The sequence below is a fragment of the Tetranychus urticae genome, chromosome 3 (genome assembly GCF_039701765.1).
Source record: "Tetranychus urticae isolate SD_2017Ah chromosome 3, NJAU_TeUrti_SD_1.0, whole genome shotgun sequence".
Classification (NCBI taxonomy): domain Eukaryota; kingdom Metazoa; phylum Arthropoda; class Arachnida; order Trombidiformes; family Tetranychidae; genus Tetranychus; species Tetranychus urticae.
This window is the reverse complement of record NC_142960.1, coordinates 12949818-12968892: the sequence shown is the minus strand read 5'-3', so window position 1 is coordinate 12968892 and position 19075 is coordinate 12949818. Positions and strand designations below refer to the sequence as shown.

Below are 19075 nucleotides of genomic sequence, written 5' to 3'. Positions count from 1 at the left end.
AAAGAATGTTACTCGATAACTCTGGATTTTGGAGATCAAAACATTGTTCCAAATGCCGAAATTGGAACAATATTCAAATTATTATTGAAGTTTCCACAAGAAAAAGTTGAAAGAAAAGTCGAGTGACTACAGATTTTAAAATATGCCGATCTGTTTGCATATTTTCGAACAGAAACTTTGACAATGTGAAAATGCTCGAAAATTTTGTTTAAAAGAAATTGATATTCGCGTGAAATGGATTGGAAATCAGCATTGAATAATCGATAACAGCAATCAGTGTCACCATCATTAGTCAAATAAATTCGGTGAATTTGTTAATGAATGTTGAAATGCTGTGCTTAACGACTGCTCATTTTGAGAGTTAAATTATAAGCTGATTGATGAACCAAGTTGATCTGTAAACTGATGTGCTTCGGAAATTACTGTTGATGAGGAAAGGTTTTGCACAAGTTTTAACCTTTTGCCAATTCCACACTATTTACTTAGATTGTTGTTACTTTTTTAATGCAACTTTTATTATTCAACTCCAACACTGGGAGTGAATTTTTATTAATTTTATCTCTTCTTCCATAACTATTATATTTCATATATTATTAATACTTTGACTCTTTATTTTGTTTTTAATGTTCCAACTATTATCACATTTATACAGAATGCTTCAAGAATTGAAAATGTTCAACTTTCAACTAAACACGTTCAACTGCTCAACATCTCATCATAATTATCACTACTTTTATCGTGTTCAGAACAGTTGCAAACTTCCGTTAAAAGTTGAACAACTTGGAGCAATTAAAGTTTAAACTTCAATCATTTTTCAACTTTTAATTGATATTTAGTTCGAGTTTTTTCTTCTTCTTTTTTCTCAGAAAATTGTAGCAAAGTTTCAACAATTAAAGTTGCAATTTTCACTTTCAATTGTTGCCTTTAATGAGCAAAACTCTGCCATTCATCATGTTGATGTGAAAGTGCATGAAAAGTGAATAAAGAAAAGAAAAACTTTTGTCAAAGTAAACATTTGTTTTGATTCGAGTTTCGTTTTTAAGGAAATGAAAAGAAAAAGCAAATTCTCGATTCATTATTGTCGCTGATTATCTGAAGTCGAACAAAGTGAAAAAAGTAAAAGAAGAAAAAACCTTTTTTCTCTTCATTGATTGCAATTTTGGTTTCTCTTATTATTCCAGTTGTAATAATGACACAAAAGGAACCACTTTTGATTGAATTTTCAGCAAAAAAGTAGAATTGAATGGAAATAAAGAGAAGCAAAAAATGAAAATCGAAGACAAAAAAAGTTGAAACTCATGATTTGTTATTAAATAAATGAACAAGAAATAACTTTATCTATTCACTTCTGCTAATGCAGTTTGAAATGAAATAACCAAAACAAGATGGTTTATCATGAAATAATATACTTTACTGCTCATTATTGGTTGACAAAGAAATGTGGCCAACAATAGCGAAGGTAAAGTTTTGGATAAAATTCAATCAAGAATCAGTAAAATACATGAAATGCAAGAGAAATCAATTGAGAAAACTTTTCTCTTTTTCCTGTCAATTATTTTCATTTTCAGTGTTTCCAAAATTTACAAAAATGCACCAAATAAAAGTGAGGAGAAAATAATGAAAAGTAAAAGGAAAAGAGAGAAAAGTTTCAGTCTTTTGCTTCACCAGTAACTGAACAAGAACTTGAAATATATCATCCATTTTACCACCAAACAGTTGTACAACTTTTCTTTGAATTTAATTTGATAAGTGATAAAGTTTCTTCTCCAGTTGATGGTTCAATAAATTATGAGATACGAATGCATTTCGCTGTCGAATAACTTTAACCAGAATTCAATGTTTTACTTTTGCAGCCAGAAACATTCACAAGTATCGAACTATCGACAACGAATTCCATCAAAACATTAGCTTCTACAAAATATTGAGCCTTTCGAAAAATCTTTCATCTGAAGGATTCTTTTAGATTTTACTATCGATATTGCAGTGACTGGGCATCCAGATCATGGAAACTGTTTCGTTCGAATTTTGTTTAACGAAAGTCTCTTCGCAATTCGTAGGTTCTAAAGGCACCGGACTTTTGATTCTCTTGGTCTTTCTCTGATTTCTCTGCATTGAGTTGACGAATAAAATTTTTGGTTAAAATCCTTTTGAACCAACTTTTGATTAACTCGGTTTTGACAGTTTCACAGAGTTTTATAATGCTACTTTTGTGTGAGACTCAGGTGTGAAATTTGGATTCAATGGCTTTGGAAGTTACAAAGCATGAACGATTGTTGATTTCAATCAATCAATCAGATGCAATTGAGACATTTGCTGATCATTTTAAAAGCATCTCAGGTATGCAGAAGCACAGTTTGCAGCACAATGAGACTAACGAACCAACTGACAATTGCAATTTTCCTTTTTTTCGTGGTTCTTTTAAATTTTATTTCACTTTTACTCGTCAAAATGTATTTTAATACTTTGAATGTTGTTCCTTTACACTGAATCATTTCACTTTATTACTGTAATCAATATTTGTATGCACAAATGAACACAGATTATTAGAGTAAACATCATTAGTAGCGATGATTACATTGAATGTTTTGTTGATTTTGCCATTTTTTTGTATCCTCTTAGTTAATGAGCTCGTAATAATATTTAGCTTGTTGTGTTGAACAAGAAAAACAAAAATTAATAAACAAAAATGAACAAAAGAAGAGGAAAATGATCAATAAAATGAAACTTTTATATCGAGCAAAAGGTTAGTGGCCAGTCAGCCATTATGCACAAGTGACTATGTATTTAATAAGAAGTGCATTTATATTGTCCAATGCAATACTCAACATTAACCATTAAAGACATATTTAACCCAGAATCGCGGTCAAACAAGATTGATCAATAAAAGAGAGAAAAGCAATTCTCTTGAACATTAACCATTTCATATCTCGATATTAACATAATAGGCCAAAGAAAAGGATCTTGCTGAGGATTGGGTGCCAACTCATAGTGAGATGAATTTCCCAAGAAAATTGAACAACATTGAAAGGAAGTTTTAAAAGCAACGAAAAAGTAATGGAAGAAGGAAAAAAGGAAAAATTGGATTCCAGCAAAGATGAAAAATGAAAGTAAAAAAGTTGAGCAAATGTTGAACCATTTGTTTCTGTTTGACTTGCCATTTACATTTCATAATGTCCATCAACAGCGTATAAAAATGAGATGAAAATTGACTGGATTGGTTGGGAAGGAAAGCAAAAGTGGAGAAAACAAAGTTTCTCTGGAAAATCTTTTTATCTCTCATTTTTAGAGTTCAACTGGATTGGTTACCTGAAACAGATTCCTTCACTTTCAATTATACTGAAATGAGGTTGACAGTGAAATTGGAGTCGAAAGAGTAGAAATAACAAAAGAAGAAATGAAATCACAAAAATTGGACACTGACCAATCATGGAAAATGTAATACAAATTTCAATATTTGGGTTAAAACGAAAACATTTTTTTCTTTTCTCTTTTCTGCTTTTAATTTCTTCTCTTCAGAATTAGCTGAATAGGAAATGTCTGAATAACCTTTGACAGCAAAAATGGTTGGTATTCACATTTCATTGTATCATGTGTTTAACAGTTCATTTGTGTCTTTATCAACTCGATACTCGAATTTGATTTTTTATCGACTTTTTGAAGTTAATCAGTTCGAAATTTGACGTTTCTGCATTCTTCTGTATTCTTTAGGAAAAGAATTTTCTCTTTCCATTTGTAATGATTGCTGTTATCGTTTCCTTGGGCAATGTTGAGGATAATATTGCCTTTTAACAATCTTGTAAGCTTATTAGTTTTCATCAGTTACATGAGATTAACTTTTAACAGAGAGACAGTTTCATGTTGTTCAATTGAGTTTAAATGGAACGCTTCGTAAGCTCATCAATCTAATTGCAGCTTTACATCATGTAAATGCACACATTTGCTTCTCTCTTTATCCGTGTGTTCATTTTATCCTGAAGATAACATGAAAAATTGTTGAATCTTTTTATTTCTTCAGGTTGGTAAAAAAAGTTAACTTGACGTTGAACAAATATTAAGTGATCAAAATCCAGATTTTTGTTTTCCCTTTTAGCCTCAACATGGAATCTTGTAAAACTTTACATTTATATGGAAACTTGATTAACCTTTAAAAGAAGATGAAAAGAGTAAAAGCTGATTTTCTTTGAATCAAGATTAATCTCAGCAACTGTCTAACGGAATAAACTAACAAAAAGCAACCAATAGAAACTGTTCAAGTTGTCGGCTTATTATAAAAGATTAGGTCATCTGTGATTCCTTCATAGTTTTCCTTCGAAAATTAAATCCAATTCAATTTCGATTTCAGTGCCAATTAAAAACTCAATCAGGTGAAACCTGGAACCCATATCACATGTTGCAAGTTCACTGAACGATTTCAAGCTTCGAGTTTCAAAATCATTAATCTGTTTAAATTGCTACTCGACATTTCGAAAGATATAAAAATTCTAAAAGCCAAGATTGAAGTTGGAAATAAGGAAAATTCGAATATTTTTTTTCGAAAAATATTTCACAATTATTTACAAATTACTCTCTTTTGGTGACAAAATGCTTGTTTCAATGTCAAGCTCAAAGATTACTTGCTCAGTATTTCAAATAAGTTTCCTCATTTTTTGCACTTCTTTTCACACAAACATTTCACATCAAGTATACTTTGGGTAAACACACTCTTAATGCACCAAAAGGAGATGCAACAACAAGTTTAATAAATATCCATGAATAAAGTTCTGGCACATGTTCAACATTATTTACAAAATGAATGCTCATAAAGAAACACTTTTGCACCCTGTCATATGGGAAGGCTTCTTCTTTCAGGGAAAAAACACTTTTTTTCTGTGCAAAGAATCAAGTTTATGTACAACATTTTCCATATCCAAACATGAATGTTTTTCCTGCATCAATGAAGGGAGTGAAAATTTATTGGATAACAGGGAGTTGGAATTTTGATAATACCTTATGGATTTCATATCTATCCAATATAAATGCAAATAACGGAGAAAACTCTTTCTCTTTCCTGCTAATGGAGAGAAGAAAACATTTTCAAGAAAAGACTGAAAAGATCGAACAGAAAAGCAGATTGAAAAGTTTTCGACAAAAGAGTCGATTCTCACAATGGAGTAAAAACACAAAAGTTTGTGAATCACGAAAATTGAACTTTAATCAAAAGTGAAAAGTTTTCAAATGGGAAACTCTTTCTCTGCACAAATAAAGAAGTAAAATGATGAAAAATGAGAAAACAAAATTGATGGTTGATTTAGAGTTGACAGGCTTAATGATGTTGATAAAGGAACAGGAAAAGGAGAAAAGAGATAATTTTTAATCTGTTCACGTTCCAATAACGTGCAGATAAGTAGAATAATTGATTTTCAAGGTGAAAAGGCGAACGAAGGGGCAACGAAAAAAGTACCTTTTCTTTTGACTCGCTTTTCTTTGGCAAACAACCAAAGCTGTGGATAAATACTTGACTTTGATGATGTAATAGTAAAGAGACGGACAAATAAATATCAAAGTATGAAAAAAATGAAGAGCTTATTTATCATTATCATTGTCCAATGGTTCATTTAATGATGAAAAAAGGCAGCAGCAACAAGAAAAAATTGCACTTGAAAAGGAAAGGAAAAGTAAACTGAAAAGAGTCAGAGATATGAATGCATCATGTTTATAAACCATATCACATCCAGACGTATACAGTGAATTGACTTATAACCATTTATTTATAAATATATGAGTTTGTGAAAAGACAAAACATAAATGCTTTTTTCTTTACTTTCATTTCATGTTGTTTTTCATGTTTATGAACAGGATGTGAATGCAATCATTTTCAATTGAGATTGAACAGGATCATGAAAGGTGCAGGGAAAGTTTCAAGTTTTTGTAGAAATGAGGTTGAGAGAAAAAGAAGGGAAAAATTTCAGAGTTTCATTTGTTTCCATGTCACCATTGAGACTAATCAATTGAATCATCATTAATCAATTGAAGGATAACAATTTGATTTCAATTAAACTTGAATGGTCAGACGTTTGGGATAGCATTTTTTGCTTCTTTTCAGTTAAAGTAGACAACAAATATTAACCCGAAACTCAAGAGCATTTTGAAAATCTCAAAACTCTGATTCTTTCAAACTTGCAAGTCAAGTAAAACAGAAAATTTCTAAAACTTGGAAAACTCACAAGTTTTATAGTCTTCGAGCATTCAAACACCGAAATCATCAAAAGGAGTGAAACAAGGTAGGCGTTACAAACTCCTAACTTGTGTTGTCAAATGTTGAACGACCCTTGGAATTTAAGAAGAAGTTAGTCCGCTTACCGTCCAGGTCGATTGATAACTCGGTGTGGATTGGTTTCAATAACAAAATGTCGAATCAAAAGATTTGACGCAATCGTTTTAGTAAATCATGCTTTTGTCACTTGTTTGTCACCTCTCCTCTCAACTCTTTCCAAGTTAAACCAATTTGTGTCTAAAAAAATTATCGATAAATAATTTTCCAAGATATTTTCTTCATTTGAAAAGGCGGAAATTAACTTAAACATGGTCACACATTGAATCTAATGTTCATCGTAAATCTGATAAAGCAGACCTTTCTCGTTAGAAGCAGTGATAAAGTCCAATGTAAAAAGTAACATTTAAAATTGTAAGCAGAACCAAAACTTTTGACAAAATTGTTTGACATTAACTGAGCTTACTTTTTTGTGTATCATTTCATCATGACATTGAACTGTCTCAAAGTAAACTCGATTTTCATTCAAGCTGCAACTTTTTTCCACGTTAAATTCAATTGTTAGTATAAAAATGATTCCAATGCTTTACTCGGATCATTACTTTTTACTGTTTTATTCTGGCTCATGAGTTTGATATAAACAACAGTTAAATGGACATTTTATGGAAATGAACAGAAAGAAAGGACAAAAATCTGTTCAAATTAAATGGTCAACGAAGTGTTTACTCACCAATTTAACTTGCGCATTCAGTTATCGTTAAAACAGTAATGAGCAGGGCTTTTCAAAAGGCATAGACGTCTATCTCTACCTAAACTACATTTTTGTCTATCAATGAAATGAAAGATATGCAGCGTCATCAAAGAAAGTAGATTGTTAGTATGATGCATTAAATGAGATAAATTTGCACATTTTCAGAAATCTTTTGTCTTTTTAGTCAAGAAGCACAGTTTTCTTTATATCCTCTCTTTGTTTACTGTTAATTAATTTAAATTATTGTATTGTTGTTATGAATAATTTAACCAAATACATCCAACGCTTTGGCGAACCATTTAGTGTTGTTGAGTCGGCAATTTACTGCTCATTGTGTGACGCTAAATTACATGTTCTTCGTCCTTCCCAAATTAAACAACACATCAATACAGCGAAACATCAAAAAGCTATTGAGAAAAACAGTGAAACTGAAGACCAAGATGAACAAGCTGAATTTACCAAAGATTTATTTCATGCTCTCGTTAAATCGGACATAGCTCCTTATAAGATAAGCAATGAAAGCTTCCGTAACTTCATCTCTAAATGGACTAAAAAAACTGTTCCATCAGAATCAACGATTCGAAGACAATTGAAGTCTGAGTTTGATCGAGGTTTCTTGAAAGTCATTGAATATTTCAAGGATAAAAAAATTTGGTTGTCAATTGACGAGACTCAAGATATCATGGGTCAGAATGTGATTGCGGTTTTAGGAGGTATTTTAGATGGTGTCGGTGAAAGTAAACCAATTTTACTGAACCTTCAATTTGCTGATATCATCAACCACTCAGTAATTTTTCAATCAATCAATGATACATTGAAATTAATATGGCCTGATGGAGTTCAATATGATAAATTTTTACTCTTTGTTACTGATGCAGCTTCATACATGAAAAAAGCAGCTGAAGGGATGAAACTTCTTTATCCAAAAATGCTGCACATTACTTGCTTGGCTCATGGCTTACATCGTGTATGTGAAACGGTTCGCAGTAAATTCAAAGATGTTGATCAACTAATATCAGAGGGAAAACGAGTATTTTTGAAAGCTAAATCTCGACAAAATTTATTGAAACAAATGAAACCTAACCTTAACTTGCCTCCTAAACCAACTACCACTCGATGGGGAACATGGCTCAATGCAGTCAATTATTATCATGATAATTATCAAGATTTCAAAGATGTTGTCATTTCTCTTGATGAAGATGAAGCTGTTGCTATTTCTCGACTCAAAGGAGTTCTGAATTTGTCAAATATTGTTTACGATCTTGCGTTTATCAGAAATAATTTTGTTTTCATTGTTGATGTTATAAGGGAACTTCAAGCCGAGAATTTATCGATATCTCAACAACTTGATATCTTGAATGTTGTTAATATTGAACTTTTATCCAGTAATGATGCTATCGGTATTTTGATCAAAAACAAGTTACAAACAGTGCTTAATAATAATCCTGATTTACATGTTATTAGGAAAATCAATAATATTATCAGTTATGGTCAATATCCAGCTGAAAATTTAAATTATGATGCTGAGGAACTTACTGCGTTTAAGTTTGCTCCTCTAACTTCCTCTGCTATTGAGAGATGTTTCTCGAAATATAAATCTTTCCTCAGAGATAATAGACTGAGTTTTTGTCAAGAAAATCTAAAAATGTATTTCATTTTGAATTACAATGGAGATCAATTTGTATGAATTTTTCGTCTAATATTATGACCTGAATTGACTTTTCAATAATTTAATCGTTCAATATAACCTGAAAGTGACGATTTACTTGTAATCATGAATATTTTGAAATTTTGACTTTTTCCTGTTTAACCTATGAACTCTATGACTAATCGATATGAATTAAATTTTAACCTTAGATTATTCATAGTTCAACATCATGAACTTAATCAGTCATGATTAGTTTTGACCTGATGAGTCATTCGAGGATAAACTTTGATTAATCCTTATTTTGACCTTTTTCCCCGATTTTCGTTAATTTCTTGTACAAAATAAAGACGCATTGATATTTTCTGACCTTTCTATATATTGTTAGCTTTCTTTTGTTATGACAAATCTAATGATAGTATTTGTACATCTGTATCATCAATAGTTCATGAGAAATTCCATGTTTCTCCATGGACTTTGACCTCTCGAAAGTCCCAGGCAAAGTTCCTACTGTACCTAAACCACTCAACCTAATTACTTCATTTTTGCTTTAAACATTTACTATACTACTAATCCAACTATCTAATATACCTAATTCCATATCATAGAGCTAGAACCGATTTTGCCCCTTTGACTTGACCATTTTTGCCTTTCTTAGTTATTGAGTCTTTGTCTATTTAGATTGGTTAGACCTTTGTTTTGATTTATTTTCATTCAAAAATGTTGTTGAATTTACCAACATAATCAGCAAAAAATTACATTGCATATCTTTCTATGCTCTGGTAATTACACTGAATTAAACCGTCTATCTATTGCATTATCTATCAGCATAAAGTCATTTTTTAAAGATAGACGAAAGGCATAAAATGTGAAAAGCCCTGATTATTATAAAGCTTTCTCAAGGTAAATCATGTTTCCTATTTATTGTCTTATTATCAACAAGTTAAAATGATGTTGAAGTAAAAGAGGAACGAAGAAAAAAAAAGTTAAGATCATCTCAACATCAATTCTGATCTCTTTTTTTCCCTCTCTTTTTCAACTTTTGGCTTCCTTTTTTGTTGAGAAGAAAAAAAAATTTCTTGTTCATCTTCATATTCACGGAAGTATCATTAGAAATACATAATAATGATAATAGTGTTTTAGTCCAACAAGCTTGCGCTTCTCAAGATTTAATTTTGCACCAGAAGACACTCGGAGTTGACCTTTGTTACTGCTGCTGTTGTCGGTAATGTTAATGATAATTTTGTTGATGTTACTGGATGTTAAATATAACAACAACATTGAAAACCTATTAACAAACCAAGGTCAAGATGAAAGGATAGGATTCAGTTAATGGTCACAATTTTGTGTCATAATTTTCAAACTGCTATTTTGGGGGGTTTTTTGCGCTTCGGTGTTGCTTTTCAAGTTGTCCTTTTGCTTGTTTCATCTTTTGGCTTTTCCAGGCTTGTAATAATTATGGCTTTGACCCTACTTTTTGGTTTGATTCACTGTAAATTGTTGCTTCCTTGGGTTAGTTGATTTAAGCTAATATACATCACATATATTTACACACACATTTTCACACCATTTTATATTCTCATTACTAATGAGAATATAAAATGGCTTTTGCTCATTTCAATGATTAAAGTGAAAGGTTAATCTAGTAACCTTTCATCTAAAGCCTTTTGATTGAACCAAAGAAAATTTATCTCATTAAACATTTGATGCAAAAAACAATTTCACTTAACCAGCAACTTTTCACATTCACTTTTGATCAACATTCGTCTTTAATTTTCAATTTTTCATCATTAACTTTCCACACAATTTGATAAACGATCAACAAAATTGGTTCAAGTTTGTCCATCATTTATCAAAGTTGAAAAAATGAAAGTAATCGCTGATTCGAGTTGACCATTGAGTTGATCAAGTTTGATGAATTTCATTATTTACTCGACTGGAATCGAAAGTGAATCCTAAATTGAACAGAAAACAGTTTCATTATGAAAATGAAGAGAAGAAAAAATTGAAAATGAAATTCTCTCAACTTGAAACTGTGTTCCAGCAAACTTCATTTGCAACTTTCATCTGCCAAAAGCGTTTTCAAATTTTGCAATTAAAATTGATAAGAAAAAAAAGTTTCATTGTAAAAGTAAAATTGAAATAATTATTTAAATGAGAAAAAAATTTCAACTCATTATCTGATTGTTAATGGTTTGTTTCATTTTTTGTGATTCTCATTGTTTGCTTTATAGAGTAGATAAAGGGTATCAATTGTGAATCAGAATAAAAGAAAGAGAATTTTGTTTCAAAAATTCTGGACGTAAAGGGAAGAGAAAGCAGATAAAGAGAAGTGAAAAAAGTTTAGATAAAGATTGTCATGATGAAAGATGATGAAGTTGGAACCGATGGGAATGAAGATTAGGAAGAGGAATGGAAACAGTCGGTGAAACTGTTCAGGTAAAGAGAGAGTAAAAACAAGAAACATTGAAACGTGATTCAATTGCAAGGGTGCATTGAATTGTATTTACAGAATTTTCCTGTCAGAACTTTTTTCGATATATTTTTACTCTTTAGTTTCCTGCTTTTCTTTTTATTCATTCTCTTATTGAGTGCCAATCAGGTTTTCCAAAATCTAATTTCAACAAAAAGATTCTCTTTTTTTGTCAACTAAAGGACAAGAAAAGCAAGATGACCAAAACAAACAACCTAAAAAAAGAAAAATTTAAAAAAAAATTGCGGCTCCAAAAGGAATTGAAAATGAAGAGAAATAAAAACAACACTTTTTTTGAACATAAAAGCAAATGAAATATTTGATACAAAACTTCATTTTTTCAAGAGAGGATATGATAGAGTTTCACAAAAAGTTAATGCCAAAGGTAAGGGTCAAAGGTTTGTAAGTACAGGTTAATAAATGAAATATTTTGAGAATTTGGGTTTTCTTCGGATGAATTTGATATACATCTTAGTCTGTCTAGACAATCAGGAAATAGGTATTGATAAATTTTATACCACTGCATCAAAAGTATCCATGATTAAAATACGATGCCAAAGATCGAGTTTCTTAATCATGAGATGGCAAATAAGGAGAAAAGCTATTACTATCATGATCGGGATTTTCATTTTTAAACAGTTTCCATACTTTTTATCTATGCCTTTATGCAGATGGATGAACTGGAGTCCATTTTCAATGAGAAAAGTTATCAAAAAATTGTGAATTGATATAAAATATGTTTCTAATTACGAATTTGACTGCAGAGAAAATGAAAAGCGCTGAATATCAATGTGAACGTATTAAAGTTTTTAATCATAACTAATCAAAAATTAACCAAACGTTTTTCCCAAACCTTTCTTGATCAAACAAGATCTGGAGAATAGCTTAAAAGTGTTCTATCCATCTCAAGTTAACTATGCGAGAGTAACCATCAATGGAGCGCTCTAATAGATAAGAGTAAAAGAACCTGAGAAAGACTCGGCTATCAAGCCATCTAACATTAGTCAATAGCCAGTACAGCCAACATATCTAACGAGCTATACGCTGACAAATAATATTGAGCAAGTGTTTGATAATTTTAAACTGGCATTTTGTGAACGTTGTTTTTTTCGACAAATGGAACGAAAATCAGTTCGTTATAAAAGATAAGCATATCAAGTGTACAATACACAACCATTCTAACCGTATTCTTTTCTAGTGGGCCAATTTCAATTCGATCAATGTAAAGCTTTTCAGCGTCGATGAACAAATCAAGTTAATATAACTGAATGACAAAGACTGACAAGATTTATAAGAGGTGTGAAAAGTTTGAGAGTTGGTGGAATCCAGTTTCCCCATTGTACACCATTGATGGTGAGTCAATTTGTTTCTGCTCTTTGATTAACTTTGGTTTCCATTTCTTAATACATTTGCTGATTTAATGGATCCTGATGTGATTGTAGAAAGGTTAAACAGAACTAAAAGCAAGCAAAGATAAAGTAACGATAATGAAGATGGAGGAAAAAGAAAAGAAGAAACGAAGAAAAAGGAGAAATGTCCAAATTTAAAGCAATATTGTTCCATAGAAAGTCAATTTGATTTAATCCAATGATTTGTAAAGTAAAAGGCAACATGTTTCGATTCCATCTTCTCTCATCATCAACAATCTCTCTTTCATCATCTTCTCTCATCATCATCTTCCAACAATTGAATTGACTTTTACAGTGAAACAGATTTTTGTATTTCGATTTTACTCTCGTTCCAACCTTTATACCTTAATTTTAAGCTTTTTTGCACCTCTCTCAGCATTCTCCCTGCATGTTGTTCATTCAATTTATCATCATCATTATCATCATGTTTGAAGGTGTTGAAAGCAAATCAATTCCTTTGTCTAAAGAAGATGAAGGAAAAGGCAAGAGTAAAAATTCTGACCCAATCAACAACAGAATAAGTCAATTATAATGAATCGTGGTCATCATATTGATAAACATTTTCTGCCTTGCAAGTAATTCCTTACATGGGAAAAACTGGTCAAAATAATTCAAAGTTTATCGAAGCACAAAAAGTTCACTGAATCGAAATATTCACAATTATTTTCGAACCCAACTTTATTCTTTGAATCAATCACAACTAATTGAAGTATAGAAAAGAAAAGTTCGAAGGAAAATCGAAGTAAATGAAAACTGTATTTTTAAGGTTGACAAGGCATGTTATTAAGATGAACCTTTCGAGTCTAAATTTTTGACTTTCCACTGTTGATGGTTAAAGAGGAATGATTGCTATTGTCGTTGAAATTTACCAAAACATTATACAATCAAAGTCATTCTTTTGACACTTGTTTTTGACATTTGTACCATTGACTGAGAGAGAAACTTTCTGGTAACTAATATGACGAGAAAATGAGAAAATGTTCAGAAGAGAAAAGGAAAAGTAAACAGTGTTAAGTTTAGAAGTTCAATAGTAAATTCATTGGATGATTAACTGAAGTAAAGAGTTGAAAAGAAGGGAAAAAAATGTTCAACAGAAGAAATAAAATGTAAAAGTAATGGAAGGAGAAAAAAGCGAAAATCTTGAACATGATTCAAAGGAAACATGAAATTGGAAACATCAAGTGCAGAGTAATTTTCTAGTGAAAATGTTAACAATCAGTCCACATTAATCATTTTAAACTGTTTTACCATGAAAGGTAAAAATGATATTTTGACGAGTTTATAATCAAACTCATTGTCGCATGTTTTAGCGTCATTATTCAAATCACTTTGTTTCCTTTTTTCTCATTAAATTCAATTATTCCAAAACTCATTTCAACTTTTTTTTCTCTTCCAATCTCTTCAATTTGTTTGATCTTTTTTATCAAATCACTTGCTGCTTCAATGGGTTGCCTGCTTTCCCTTGGTGATATTTGACTGCAAATCAATTGGACTGTAAAGGCTTTTCAATTAGTTTGATTGAATGGTAATTAGTTGATTAAATGAACAATTACTTTTAGTCTCTTTATTTTTCACCTGAAAATGCCTTTTCGATCTACTCTTTACATTGAAATCTTTCATTGAATTTCATCGACTTTTTGCTCATTTAAATAGTGAATATTTTTAGTCAACTTTTGGGTTTACTTTTTGAGGTTTTGCTTCTTGCTTGTTGAGCGGAAAAGTCTTGCTCTTGTCAAAAGGTTCAGTTGTACTTTTGTTGAGTAGAAACTGGTTCGAGTTCGAAAAGATGATTATCAATGATTAACTTTACTGGAACAAAGTTAAATCTCTTGTTTGTAAAGTCATTTATACAAAACTTTTAAGCCGACGAATTATGTTTGTAACATTTTGAAGCGAGGAATAATTCAAAGGATAAGATTATCAATAAATTGGATGAATCGAGATGCAGTTTAGTTTTGAATTTTTTGTGAAACTTTTTCTTTTTGCACAATTCTCAGTTTTTGCTTGTAAATCTTGCAAATTCTCGATAAATCACGCAACATCGTGCTTATCTTAACACGAATATTTCATGTTCTTGCTGAAGACTGGAGGCTGATATATAATAATAGTTTATTTTAAATGTTATTTGAACAAAAGATTTAAGAATTACTCAAGTGTTGAATTTCCAGACTCTGTTACTGAATATTGGGTCAAATCTGGTTGCAAGATGGAGTAGCTTCGGATTGATCTAAAGAAATCTTGTACCAAGTGAACTTTTAAGCATGTTATTTTATAAAAAATGTACTTTGCTGACCACCCTAAATCAATAGTAAGACAATTTTGTAATAAGGAGTAGCCATACATTTTCCGTCAATAAAAATTGTTGGTACACATCAGCGATCAAATCATTTTTCAATTTCATAGCGTTTTAGCTTGATTTTAGCAATTGGCCTTAGACATCAATATTTTAAGAACGGCACATTTACCATGCTGGAAACAAGTATTAGATTTTATTATTATTGATTATTGACAACCTCTCCTCTTTTACCGACGAAAAATAAGTTTCATCTCTCTATCTCTTACGGCAACTCGCAAGACTTTAAAATCTAACCAGATGACTCAAGTTCATCCGGTTCGTCTTTCCCTCATCGATTTAAAGGTATATACAATGTGTTCAAGCGGTTTGGTCAAAATGTAAACGGCTATATCTTTAGAACGGATTTGTTTATTGATAAATAGATTTTTCTCAGGCATTAGCTATCTAGCTTCATTTATTTCACGTTTTATTCAATATCTAAAGAACTAAACATGCTAGGGGTATTTATATTTGAACGGTATACTTTTGAGAATTGAAGAACAATTTTCAAGGTCATTTAAGGTCATTCGTTTATTTGACCTCTAGACGACTTCTAAATGTCATTTTCAAATAGCAAATATTTTTTTACTTCGAAAAATGTTTGTCATGATAAGTCAACAATCTTTGAAAAGTTAGACAAGCTTATGACTAATCTCGCGAAAAAAGCTTCGTGAACAATATCATCATATCAGTGCTTTTGATGCTTCGAAGTGATGAACTTATAGTGATGAAAGTATGGGTCATTCGAAGATGACCTTCAGAAGTCGTTTGGAGGTCAAATAAACAAAGAACCTTGAATGACCTCGAAACCTCAGAAAAATTGTCCTTCAATTTTCAAAAGTATACCGTATATAGTTTCAAAAATAAATACCCCTAGCATGTTTGGTTCTTTGAATATTGTACGAACCGTGAAGTAAATGAGGCTAATAGCCCTGTATAGCTATAAATTTGCGAGTTTGCATTGAAATGTTATAATCCCATCATAAACTGCTTTTACAAGCTGAATAAGCGTTCTTGTGTCGCTCCTGAATACCCTGTTTTTTAGACACCTTAAAATTCCTGATAAAGCCGAGTGAAAACTTAACCACAGATAAAAGTTTGTTAAACAATTGTAATAATCGAGCACCGATTGAGTGTGATGTAATTTTTACACAGTTTTCATTGCTTTTATACAATTTTTTTCATCACAATCAATCAACTTATTACAATTGATAAGATAAATACATATTTTGGGGCATTTCGCAGGCTCCAGATAGCGATATGTTAGGTCATTTTAAAGAAAAAAGTTTGTTGCACGATTGTGATAATCAAGCATCGATGCATTTCGATGTAATTTTTACACAGTTTTCATTGCTTTTATACAATTTTTTTCATCACAATCAATCAACTTATTGCAACTAGAAAGATAAATGCATATTTTGGGACATTTTGGAGGATCCAGATAGCGATGTATTAGGTCATTCTAAAGATAAAAGTTTGTTAAACAATTGTGATAATCGAGCATCCATTGAATGTGATGTAATTTTTACACAGTTTTCATTGCTTTTATACAATTTTTTTCAGCAAAATCAATCAACTTATTAAAATTTACATTCACTGTTACCAAGCGTTTTTTTCAATTTACGCCTTCTTGCAGGCAAAACTCACGAACGGTTTGTGCCAATAACCTAAGACTTGCACCATGAGCTTGTGCAGATTATACAACTATAAGTACGAAAGCTCAAAGTTATTCAAGTTCCAATCTTTCTTTGACCTCTAATTAACATTGGAAGGTCGTTTTCTAAAACAGAGAAATTTTCATGACCTGTACATTACAGTCAAATGTTCAAAACTCATACTGGCTAAAGGATATGACTGATTCCATATTACATGTTCATAACTCTTACAATTAGAAAGATAAATGTGTAAGGGATCGACACTACTTTTTGCCTCTCTTAATTTACAGTTTGTAATTCAATGTCAACCCCCATTAGTTTAATATCACATGTTTAGCTTTTCTTCCTTTTCCTCTTTACTTAATATAAATACTGGTCAATTTGACCAACAGAGGAGATTATGTTTTTCTCTCTCTCTCTTTAAAACTGTGATCAACAAATTGTTAATTGATTGAAGAGGGTATTCTCTCAATACTGTGTTCATCATAATCAACTTAATTTACTTAAAAATAAGTCTAATTACTTATTACCTGTGCTCTTGTGTTAACGTTTGATTTACTGATGACTTAGACACCTCAACTGAAATAAAATAATTTAACCTCAAATTGATTAACAACGTTGATTATACTTAAAGTTATTGAGAAACTGATCTCAGTTGTAAGTCTCTATTCCTCATCCCTGAAGAGACCTTACAAATGAATTTTCCATAAATGCAATTGATTAACTGAACGGTATGGAATCAGTCATATCCTTTAGCGAGTATTGGTTATGAACATGTAAATAACACGTACAGGCTAGCAAAATTTTGCGGTTTTAGAAAAGGTCATAGGTTTAGAGGTCAAATAAAGATTTGACCTTGAATAACCTTGTGCGTGAGAATTTATTGTTGTTGAATTTGCATAAGCTCATGGTTCAAGTCTGTAGTCTGTGACCGTTCTCTAATCTGGGCAGAATGTGTGCCCATTGGAGAAAAATCCGTCGTTATTTCATCATAACTGATGTTTCTCTTCTTGACACACAATCACTTGTTAAGCTACGTATGATTTATTGCCAGTGTATGTAAGTGAAGCAAAAATTTTCCGAAATACGGCCAAGCTTTCAGGAATCGATATAAGTTTATTTTACTATTTAATCCGATTTTTAACCAGTATTTATTTAACTATTTATTTTTATTCAAATATGAAATACACCCTTATCTTGAACACAATTAAAATAGATTGGGATATGATTTATCTAGTCTTTTCAATGTTCGAGTATTTTGCACCTTTTTCTCACATTTGATTGAAAATATAAGATCAGCATTACTGCACGGTATGAAAAATATTGCATTTTAAAAAATTATTGTACAAGAAATTCGAAACTCATGACATTCTCTTTTCTATCCGAGTCAACTTTTAATTATCACTGTTTTATCATTTTATTTACCCTCATTATCATGATTATGATCGTTTAAAGCTTTACCACCCATCAACGGCATCAGCAACAACAAAGGCAACAAAACCAGACAAAGTATCATAATTGTCTTAACTCAATGGCGATAATGTCTCTTGTTATTACATGCTTTTGTTTTTCATTTTCTTTCTCTTGTTGATTCAACTTGTTTTTATACTTGTTTATTACTTGCTGGAATGTTGATGGAACATGGAACATGAACTAAATTACAATTCAGTTCAACTTTTATTTTCTTTTTTATCTTGATGATCCAAAAGAATTTATATTGACCACACACTTTTTTCTTTCCTTCTTCCCTTTTCCATCCTTGTTCATCTTTTCACACCAGGATCCTCTTTGAATTATTGCTCCATGATATTGCTTCCAACACTTTTCTCTCTGTTTTTACTATTAATTTATCAACTAATTGTTTATCATCATCGGACTAATGGTTGTTTTGTTGGTTAATAAAAAAAAGTATTACAATGTACCAAGAATACTGAACAATTTCATGTTCATCAAGACTACTTGATTTTAAATCACATTCTGTGCCAGTAAAAACAAAGGCTTATCGATCCATTGTTAAATTCATTCAGAATCCAGTCAGACTTTGGCTAACCTATTTTTTAGGAAACTTTGAAAAATACTTTTCCATTCAAATTCATGATAAAAAACAGATCAAAGTTGGAAGAAGAGCAAAAAATCTCAACTTTTTAGACGCGTCAGACTTGGGCATGAAATGGCAATTATCATAATTCATGCTTATCCTTCAACAATGAGTTTCTGAATTTCATGATTTTTTTGGCTTCCATTTCGTTTTCAGCGATAATTACAATGTATATTAGTGATGATTTATTAAAATTTAATCGATTGAACTTGCGCCATTGATTCAGTGAACATTGAATTTTGAGTTTTGTTAATTCTTTTTTGTGAATGTTAGATAAAAACAAAAGTAAAATTCATTTCCCTGAATCTCGATATTAAATGATTCATTTTCAGTTGCTCTGATTGATTCAATCTATTCAGTTGTAAACTAATTTCTTTTCACTCCCTTGTTTCACTCCCAGTTTATTGCCTGTAACCAGTTTTTTATAATCAGACACCAAAGGTGAAACCTTGCAGCTCT

The 19075-nt window shown here is 31.1% G+C and overlaps 1 protein-coding gene across 1 annotated transcript in view; it reads right to left on the bottom strand.

The window, feature by feature from the left end:
* LOC107359880 (metabotropic glutamate receptor 1-like) overlaps positions 1 to 19075 on the bottom strand; it is a 63138-nt gene that overhangs the window by 12433 nt on the left and 31630 nt on the right. The window lies entirely within an intron of this gene.